Here is a 10,819-nt window from a genome sequence, read left to right on the forward strand (position 1 = left end):
AGAAGAGTAAGAACTGCACCAAAGCTCTGGAGACACACTTCTGAGGACCCTGATCCTTGTCCACCACAACAGGCCATGACATGACTGCCTCTATTGTCTTTCTTCCAAGGTAGAAGCTGTGATAAGTTAAAATAAATACCCTAAGTGCCGTGGGATATATATATAACAATTCCTCCAAATATGCCTCAGCATTTTTTTTAAAATCACATAAAATACTTTTTTTTCTTTTGGAAAGCAACTTTTTTTCTTGAGGTACCTCTCTTTGTTGGCTTGAGAAATGAAATTAAACTTGTCTCTTGGTATCGATGTATTTTGTTTCTAGGACACCCTGTGAATATAAAAATCCACAGAGGCTCAAGTCCCATATTCGGCCTACCACATCCACTAATTCTACCAACCCAGGATTGTAAACATGTGATCCTGGGGTTGGTTGAATCCACCATGTGGAACTCATGAACACAGAAGGTAGTAAGTACTACCAGTTAAGATCTGGACCAGAGTAGACCAATTTCCCATGCAGGATACATGAACTAAAAATCAAGTTCGAAAGCAAAAGGGATATTTTTGTAACCCTCCATAACATTTCTCTCTCTTTTCCAAATAAAAAGATAGTTAGAATTAATTAGAGGTCAAATATCACACAGTACCTTTCGTCTAAAAATGCTGATTGTGCTGTTTTTGTTTTTAAGTGACCTCTTTTTATTTCAACCTGTCACTTTGTTCTTACAAGATTCCATTCTGGTTCTGTGAAATCTCACCACAGGAAAAAAGTATTCTTTTCAAGATCTAGGTCTCTCACATTGGTATTTAGAAAAAGGAAGCTTAACAGTTAGTTGCTTTTATTTCGTTAAAGTCAAAACAAAACCAATCCAGGAACTTTTGAAAAAATTACTATAGAATTTAAAATATCAGCTATTGAAATAACTACTTTATGGCAATTAATACTCTGAAGATCAATATAGTTCAACATTTTGCCAAGAGTAGAACCATTTTTCTATTTAACACAAAACAGCACTTTTCATTTAAAGTAGAAGGAGTACAGTTTTTACATATTAAACCAAAGTAAAAGCAAAAGTGCTGATTTAGAATCTCCTCCTATATTATTGGAACTAAGAATACAGATCTGACAACAATCATCTAGACTCTAGGATGTCCTAAAGAACGCAAAGTTACCATGTAAAATGCTTAGGGCTGCAATTAATAGTCTACCAACTAAACAGGAGTAATCCCTGATAACAGTTATTACAGTAATAATTCATAAGTTATCATTTGCTAAGAATCAACTAGATGCCAAAAAGTTTACTAAATGACACATGTCTTTTAATCTGCAGAAGAATTTACTGGTATCTTGCTGAAACTTACAAATGACTATTATCATAAATTTCAGTTTTCATCATTTGAAAGGCTACCATTTATTTGTTTTTTTTTTAATTTTGAAATAATCTCAATCAAAGTTGCAAATACCTGTACAAGGAACTTTTTTCCTGAGCCATGTTTCATTCAGTTGCTTCAGATTCCATCACCCATAAATACTTCAATGTAGCCATTCTCAAATAGTGACCCATGACCCTGATGGCTCTTTAGAGTCAAAATTACTAAGACATTATTTGCCTTTTTTAGTTGGTGATAAATGCACCAATAGCACAAAAGTAATGGTGGCTAAAACTGCTAGAATCTTTGCAAGAAACCTAACTATGTTAAAAGTCACCGTGTTCTTCACATACCTGCAGTAAAAAAGAAAAAAGTCAGTTTCGTTACAGAATAGCTCCTGATGAAGCAGTAAAATAATTTTTATTAAATCTCTACCCTTGAGTACACATCTTTTTAATGTTCCATGTGACAAAATGGGAAGTCTACATAAAGCACTTTTTCTGTGTACCCAGTATAATGGCCGTCCTGAGAAAAAGCAAGCACAATTGAGTTGTGAGCTGAATTAGCTGCCTTTTTTTCAGGCAGCATCATTTTCCTTTAAAGAACAACTGACAGAAAAGCTGTAATTATTCAGATTTGGCAGACATATCCTAAAAATGGATGAAGTAAGTCTGGCACTTCAACAAAAGCAACAGGATTTACTGTCCATGGTAAAATTGGAGATTTTAAATGAAAATTAGAATTCTGTAAAACTTGTATCCACCATCCTGAGACTGAAAGAAAAGATTTTTTTTTTTTCTGATGAGATTAGGACTGATATTAGTAATTGTAATTTGGTGGGGGGTGGGGGGGACTGTGTCAACATTTGTAAGATTCGCAAAACTCAGGAATCAATATTTTCCAAAAACTAATCATAAAGTTAAAAAATCATGATGGACAAAAGACTTATTCAATGTGGGAGATAGACATATGGATTTTAAGGTGATGGAGTATGAAAAGTTCATTGATACGTTTTCAGATTCCATATCACAACAAACCTTGAAGAAATTTCCACTTAAGGAATGCTGATGTAGTAACCAAAAAAAAAAAAATCCACAATTATCTGAAGAGGCTGCCCAGATCACTTTCTCTTCTCCAGCTGCACGTCCACGTAAACCAGAGTCTCTTCCGACATGCTGTGCTGAGCTGCTCAGTCGCATCTGGGTTTGTGACCCCACGGACCACCAGGCTCCACTGTCCATGGGGTTCTCCAGGCAAGAACACTGCAGCGGGTTGCCATGCCCTCATCCAGGGGATCTTTCCGACCCAGGGATCGAAGCCAGGTCTCCTGCATGGCAGGCAGATTCTTTACCATTTCAGCCCCCAGGGAAGCCCAAGAATACTGGAGTGGGTAGTCTATCCCTTCTCCAGGGCATCGTCCTGACCCAGGACTCAAACAGGTGGATTCTTTACCAGCTGAGCTACCATGGAAGCCCTTTCTTTTTAAACTTCAACCAAAAGAACATATCTTCACATAATGAGTACAGAAACAGATCTGCAAACACAACTGTCTACTATGTCAGATATCAAAGAGAGTTTTAAAAATATAAAGTAACGCCACTCTTCTCACTGAATCTTGTTTCAGAAGATAGTTACTGTCCTTACTAAAAATACATTACACTAACATAGAATGGGTTTATTGCTATTACTTTTACATGAATTAAAAAACTATTTTAAAAAATTAGCCAGCTTGACTTTCTAATACAATAAACATTGATAGCTATATCCTACATAAATGAAAGCTCTATGGGAGTCTCCACAATTTTTAAGTGTATAGAAGTGTATAAAATAGGAAGTTATGTATACATATGAACATGTATAGAAGTCTATAAAATAGGAAGTTATGTATAAATATGTATAAATATTAAAGGGACATTCTTAAACTTTTTAGTCTCAGGACAGTTTAAGAATGTCCCTTTCATATTTAATTCCTACAGTCTCCTAAATATTATATAAGCATCAAAATTAAGAAATTAACCTTGATACAGTGTTGCCTTGTAACTCCTGGAATCTATTCAAATTTCATCAGTTGTCTCAACGGTGTCCTTAGAGCCAAAGGATCCAAACCAGAATCACCCGGTGCGTTTAGCTGCCATGTCTGTGTAGCCTTTCAACCTAGGACAGTTTTCCAGTCTTTTCTTGACCTTCATGACTTTGACACTTTGAAGATCACAGGCCAATTACTTTGTAGAACATCCCTCAATTTAGGTTTGTATGTTTCCTCATTATTAGATTCGGGTTATACATCCTTGGCAGGAATATCATAGACATGAAACTGTGTTTCTCATTGTACCCTATCAACTGTCCTATTACCCATGAAGATATATTTGATCTCTTATTAAAATGGTAACTGCTTAGCTCTTCCACTGTAAAGTTAGTATTTTCCCCTTTGTAATTACAAATATTTTGGGTTTTTTGTGGGGAGAGATTTTGAGACTACACAACATTCCCTTTCTCATTAAAATTTCAATGTATGCATTTATTATATGAGTCTGGGTTCATAACTTCCTATTTTATTCAATAGTTATAATGTCTATCATTTTAATTTTAATGTCCAATTTATCCAGATTTGACTAATGGGAGGGAGTCTCTTCAAACTACTTTCTGTGTCTTTTTGATACATCTTCATTATTCTTTGAATACTTTCCTGCATTCTGGCACAATAAGATATTCCAGGCTCACCTTCTATTTCCCCTGCTCCAGCCCTGGAACTAGCAATGTCTCCAAGGAGCACTGCACCCTTTATTAGAAAACAGTATCTGGAAACCGAGATATGAGTGGTGAGTTTACTCATTATGATTGGAGTGTAGCTGCTCCCAGAAAAGAACATAGGCTTTGGCAACCAACTTCACAGAGTCCCAGGCATGAGACAAATACACACTGGGCATGTCGCACAGAGGACTCAGTGGCCACTGAGACACATCTGAGGCGCTCTCACACCTTTGGCGCTCTCACCAAAGGTGCTGCAGGCAGGCCCGGGTCCTCCAAGGCCTGGAACATTGCAAACGTGTCCAAGTATCTCACATACAGGTTTCCCAGGCGGCTTAGCGGAAAATAACTCACCTGCCAATGCAGGAGATGCAGCTTCAATCCCTGGGTCGGGAAGATCCCCTGCAGAAGGAAATGGCAACCCACTCCCTTGCCCGGGAAATCCCATGGACAGAGGAGCCTGGCTGGCTGTGGTTCATGGGGTCCCAAAAGAGTCAGACACAACTTAACAACATCATCTTAGATGCACAAATGTCTTTGATACATAATGTGAAATAAAGGCTGATGAAACACTGTAGTTTCTTAGTTTAAGAAGGGGTAGCTTTATTTGGGGCCTTGCCTTGGTAGGTTAAGAGTATGAAATAATATTTGAGCTGTGAAGGGCAAAACAGACTCTTGGTTACCTATGGAGTTTCATGCTAAAAACATATAAACAACTCCACATACTTTGCTCAAAGCATTTCCAGAAAGTACACTAAACAGATACTGGAAAATAGATTCCATTTTCCCACAGAAACAATTTTATAATTGGAATTTCTGGTACCAAAATCAATCATAGCTAAACCCAATAACATAAAATAAATATACAAACATATAATACCATTAGCCTCTATAATAATTTAAAATAGTAAAATTATGCTCCCAAATACTGATTGTCTTAAGGACCCAATTTACTGTAAAGTATGTATTTAACATGTAAAAAATGTAACTAATCATATCATAAATTTGTTCATAAAACATGTTGGTCCCACTTAATATACAATAAAACTGGCTTCCTAGACTTTAGAATGATTTGTATAGAATGGGCCTTTAAAAAAAAGTTCAAGGAGGTATGAGTTAAACCTTTTAATTAACAAGTTTCTCTGCAGCAGACAGAGGCAATATCATTTCTATTACCCTTACTGTTGCTTCAAAGCAATATAGTAGAAGTTCAATACATATTATTACAATGTATATATCATAAAGGCAAAGATGAAGTGTTTTCTCAGTACTTAAAAACAGACCAACTAAGATGGATATTAGACTGTAATACCAAAACACACGGGTTGAGTCAAAAAAATTATTAGAAGAGTCCCTGAACTCCCTAAATTTGTAGGCAAAATACCCTGTATATGTACATATTTTTTATAGAAATAAGGTTTTTATTTGGAATCACAAAGCGGTCATTACCCTCAAAAGAATAAATGTTTTTGGTTTAACAGCTCCCCAGAAATAACCACTGTGAATGGTCTGTTATCCTATAGATCTTTTTTTGATGCATATAGACATATACACACACAGAGTTGGTTCCTGAGTTTTGTTACTTTTTTATTTGTATATATGTGGCATTGGCAGGCTGGGTTTTTTGTTCTTTTAAACAACAGTAAGACCAGACCTTCTCTAAATATGTTAGTCTCTAAATTGTTTTTTAAATAAAGATGGCCTTTCAGGTCAGTACCTACTGAGAGATATTTTTAATTACATAGAATTTCTGGGCCATAATTTAATGAGCCATTCAAAACACAGTATGAGCGGGCACAGATCTAAAGAATTCATTGTACTAGAGAGGGGGAGTGTAACCTGGCAAGCTATAAGAAACAGAATGTGAGAAGCCAACAAATGCAGAGGGATTTTATAGGTCACCAAGGTTTTATTAAAAAAAAGAGAGACAAAATAAGGACCTAGGAAACTACAGAATGTTTATGTTAACATCAAAGTGAAAAGCCATTTGACCAGAGGAAGTGATGGCTGCAACTAAGGCTGCTCCCTCACATATGCCCGCCCCAGCTTCCAAGACCCTTCCCCCAGCCAAAGCCATGATAATAAAAGAAAAAAACATACATACACAACTAAAGAATGTAGAATAAATCAAATCCAAGGCAAGGATATTTGTAGTTTAGTTAAGGCCACCTTGGGAGTGGTCTGGGTGAGATTTGGGAAAGACTGTAACATAGGCAACAGACAAAGGCATGAAGTCATAAAAGAAAACGCTGAGTAACACATCAAGGAGCCCTACTGAGTCAAAGCATTCAGGACTATTCATGGACGTCGGTCACTGTGGTCAAGACAGGCAATAAATCACACGACTGCTGCTCTGATCATCCGCATCAAGGTCTGGAAGGAGTCACTGGCCAAGAAGAGGTGGCTTATGTTCCCACTGCCCTGCGGTGAAGCTGATCCGTTAACACAGAACCATCTAGGGCCTACCATCTCCACTGAGAGGCGGGGCCCTGTCTCTAATCAAACAGAAGAGCGGATTAGGGAGTCACTGATAGACATGTGGATCATTTCTCATATCTCACTACTACAACGTGCGTTGAATATCCTGCACCTAAATCTTCATGCAGTTAGCTACTTGAGTTTTTCTGTAAGGTAAGTTCCTAGATGTAGAACGGTCAGGGTATTTGTGTTTTTAAATTGGGTACAGGAGAAAAAGACATCAACTTCGGCTTTTTTTTTTCTTTTTCCTGATTTTATTTATTTATGGCTGTGCAGGGCCTTCACTGCTGCGTGGGCTTTTCTCTAGCTGCGCCAAGCAGGGGCTGCTCTCTAGTTGTGGTGTGTGGGCTTCTCACTGCTGGCTTCTCGTTGCAGAGCAAGGGCTCGAGCGCTCTCGGGCTTCAGGAGTTGTGGTACACGGGGTCAGTAGCTGTGGCACAGTAGCTTAGCTGCTCCAAGGCCTGTGGGATCTTCCCGGACCAAGGATGGAACTTGCACCTCCTGCTCTGGCAGCTGAATTCTTTCCCACTGAGCCACCAGGGAAGCCCTTGGGCATACTTTAGATTCTAGTTTTCCACGTGGGTATCTGGTGAGAGAGGCCAGGGTCAAGAGGCCTGGCAGCTGGGAGTCCTCTTGCCATAGTTCTGGCTCTGCCATCAAAAGCTCTGGGGCCTTTGGCGAGCGCCTCAAATTTTCTGGGACCATCTCCTCCCCTCAAAATGACCAGCTGCTTGCTCAGTCGTGTCCGACTCTTTGCGACCCCATGGACTGTAACCCACCAGGCTCCTCTGTCCATGGGATTTTCCAGGCAAGAATACTGGAGTGGGTTGCCATTTTCTTCTCCACACCTTTGGCTTTTTTACAGTCTGAATTAATTAGTTGATGAATTTCAGAAAGCCAGAAGCATTTCTGTCATTTTAAAAGAAAAAAAATAACTCCTCTGGTCAAGACTCGCTCCCAGGTCTACAAGAACTATAAAGAGAGCCAAGCTGCAAGCAGTATACCACATAAGGAAAAAAAGTGTTGAGGAGAAGAGAGGGGAATGCTGGGGAGGCCTGCAGTAGGAAAACGAGAGTCACTAAGACAAGTTTTGGAAAGGTTCACCAGGCACTGGGTGAGGGAGGTTGACCAGAGGCAGCAAATGCGAGGTATCCTGGCAAGGTTGCTCCCTTCATGGAAATGGAAATGCCAGACTTTTCACTTGATGCCCCTAAACACACAGACTCTCTGGGCAATAGACGGCACGCTCACGAAGGGAACTTCTGGCTTTATTTTGCCTTCCTCTCTACATCTGCCAACAGGAAGCAGTGACACTGATGAGTATCCTAGCTGTCACCATAGTTACACTTCCTATAAATAAAATAAACAAATAAAACTGGACATTCAGTTTTGTTTTGCTGCTGTTCAGTCGCTCAGTTATGTCCGACTCTTTGCAACCCCATGGACCGCAGCATGCCATGCTTCCCTGTCCTTCACCATCTCCCGGAGTTGGCGCAAACTCATGTTCATTGAGTCAGTGATGTCATCTAACCATCTCATCCTCTGTCATTTTGTTTACCGGCCTCTTAAAGTTGATTTCATGCAAGTTTACCCTTGAAAGGTGTATTTACTCTGAATATTCAGACAAAATCAGGTCTCAGCTTCTAAATCTTGGGTCAGTTCTCCAAGAGTTTCCTTTTGAACTGAATTTAAGCTTTCTGTCTTAGACTCACATGCACATGGATTCTCTCCGTCCCCTACCCTGGCCAGCACTCTTTAGCAGCAAGCACGAATGCACTATTGCGGGCCACTCTAGGTACCCCACCCCTTGGCCACTGAGGTCCGCCTACAACCTGATTCCATATTCAGTAGCAGAGCAGAACACACTCCTCTGACAATGCGGAACTCTCGTGGTCTGCTTCTCTCATCTCACGGGCTCCTCTAACAAAATCACAATGGTGACCTCTGAGAGCTTGCACGTGCCAGGCCCATGTGTTTTCCATGAATCGTCTCACTGAATTCGCACCACAGTCCTAGAACGCTGTGCTAGGACTGTCTCCATTCTAAACTGAAGTGAAATAGCTCGTCCAATGCCAGAAAGTCCTGTCAAGAGACCGGATGGGATGGATGCAGTGCTGGAGAAGGCATCCTGCTTCCAGTCCCACTCTCTCTTGATGGCGTCAGGTGCTGCTTCCGGATTAACTGAGGCTGGTAAGCCTTCCATTTAGATCCACATTTTTTGTGAGGAACAAAATAACAACTTTTTTTTTTTTTTTTTTTTCAGTTTTAGGATGACTCTTGCCATGCTGAGGTTTATTGCTATACCTAACCCATAACTGTACTTTTGAAACTCTCAGTGTATGAATATCTGGAAACATGGCCCGTAACACCTTGAGTTTAGCTAGTCTCCTGTTGATGACTTCATTCAAATCTGGGGAGTTAAATCATCTAAAAAGCATACCTTCCAGAAATAGGAGACTGGGACTGAGGTATCTGCGCTGTGTGAAGCAGACAGCTAATGGGAACCGACTGGATAGTGCAGAAAGCTCAACTTGGTGCTCTGTGGTTGACCTAGACGGATGGGACGGGGGTGCTGGGGCGGGAGGCAGGTACAAGGAGGCAATACACGTATACTTACAGCTCATTCACTTGGTTGTACAGCAGAAACTAATCCAAGATTGTAAACCAACTATATATTCCAGTTAAAAACTAAATAAAGCATATCCTCCAAAGTCTCTTTATAAGGCAGTTAATACTATGGACATTCACTCACTCATTCAACAAATATTTCTTGAGTGCCTTTTATATGTGGGAATGTTAGCCATGACCCAACTAATCTGCTTATCTTGGAGCTTTGAGTTTATTGCAGGGTAGGGGCAACCAGGAAAGAAACAAGCAAAAATATAACTCATCTTATTTGGTAATAAATGCCATGGGGGGAAAAGTAAAAGCAAGGTGAGAGGGACAGGGAATGACCGAACAACAGTTCTTTTAAAACGAGACTATTTTTTGAAGCTAAGAAATTCTATTCCTAATGTGTTAAACTGATACAACACTTTAAATTCCATGCCAATCCTAGTCTATGACAAAATCATAGTATCACAGGGAATTAATGGACTGAATTAGACAACTAACTGAATGCTGAATCCTCAAGAAGTAAACTTTATTTACTTGTATTTACTATACTTTTCAATTATTTCTAAGCAAAAAATGAGCACTTGAATTTTTTCCAACTGATGAATGTCATACAATTTAATGTAAAATATAAAGACATAATGTGTCTGTCATTAATAAAGTCCATGTCTCTCTATATGTATTTCAACCAAGTTTTTAGGAAGACTCACTGGTCGTTTTGAGGAAATCAATTCATGTATCCTAAAGGTAATAAACTCAGGCAGACCCCTGGCAGTCACAGAACTGGGCCCTCAGCCAATATTCTTCTGTAGCAACATTTCCTTTTTGCTTTATAAGCTTCAGTAATGACCACAGTGTCACTGCCATGAAGAGTTACCTTGAAAAGCAAGAGATCTTTTATCTCCCTTTCATCCTCTCCTGTTCCTCAATACCAAATGCCACCAAGAAATAAGACTTAGTGACTGAAAGTTGCTCAGTCGGGTCTGACTCTCTGGGACCCCATGGACTGTAGCCCACCAGGCTCCTCTGTCCATGGAATTCTCCAGGCAAGAATACAGGAGTGGGTTGCCATTTCCTTCTCCAGGGGATCTTCCCAACCCAGGAATTCATCCTGTGTCTCCTGCATTGGCAGGCAGATTCTTCACTGCTAAGCCACCAGGGAAGACAACAGTAATTATACTTCTCACTTAGCTCCCAAGAAAGCAATTAACATATTATACTGGGAAAGGCAAATAATGAAATTTAAGCTTTCCCCTTACATTCAGAAATTCCTCAAGTATATTATCTTCTTTGATCCGTACTATAATCCTCTAAGTTATAGAAAGCAGATATTATCAACATCATAGATGTGAATATATCTGTCCAACACAAAGTACAATAGACCATCAGGGGTCTCAGGTGCCAAAGGTTCTCAGGGGAAGACCAGAAGCGGATCCAGGTTGCCTAACAGTTAATCCATGGTCACAGATCGTGTTCTCTTTGTAGTGCCTGGTATTTAACAGAGCATTCTGATAAAAACAATGTTGTCGACTGATTTCACATTCCAAACTGGAAACTTTTTAAAATGGTACGGACTCCAGCTGGTTTAAGAACCTTGATAGCCCGAAAT

At 39.6% G+C, this 10,819-nt stretch overlaps 1 protein-coding gene across 3 annotated transcripts in view; it reads right to left on the reverse strand.

The window, feature by feature from the left end:
- Positions 1-10,819, reverse strand: part of HSD17B12 (hydroxysteroid 17-beta dehydrogenase 12) — a 173,215-nt gene that overhangs the window by 74,262 nt on the left and 88,134 nt on the right. The window lies entirely within an intron of this gene.

This window comes from Odocoileus virginianus, chromosome 10 (assembly GCF_023699985.2).
Source record: "Odocoileus virginianus isolate 20LAN1187 ecotype Illinois chromosome 10, Ovbor_1.2, whole genome shotgun sequence".
Taxonomy (NCBI): domain Eukaryota; kingdom Metazoa; phylum Chordata; class Mammalia; order Artiodactyla; family Cervidae; genus Odocoileus; species Odocoileus virginianus.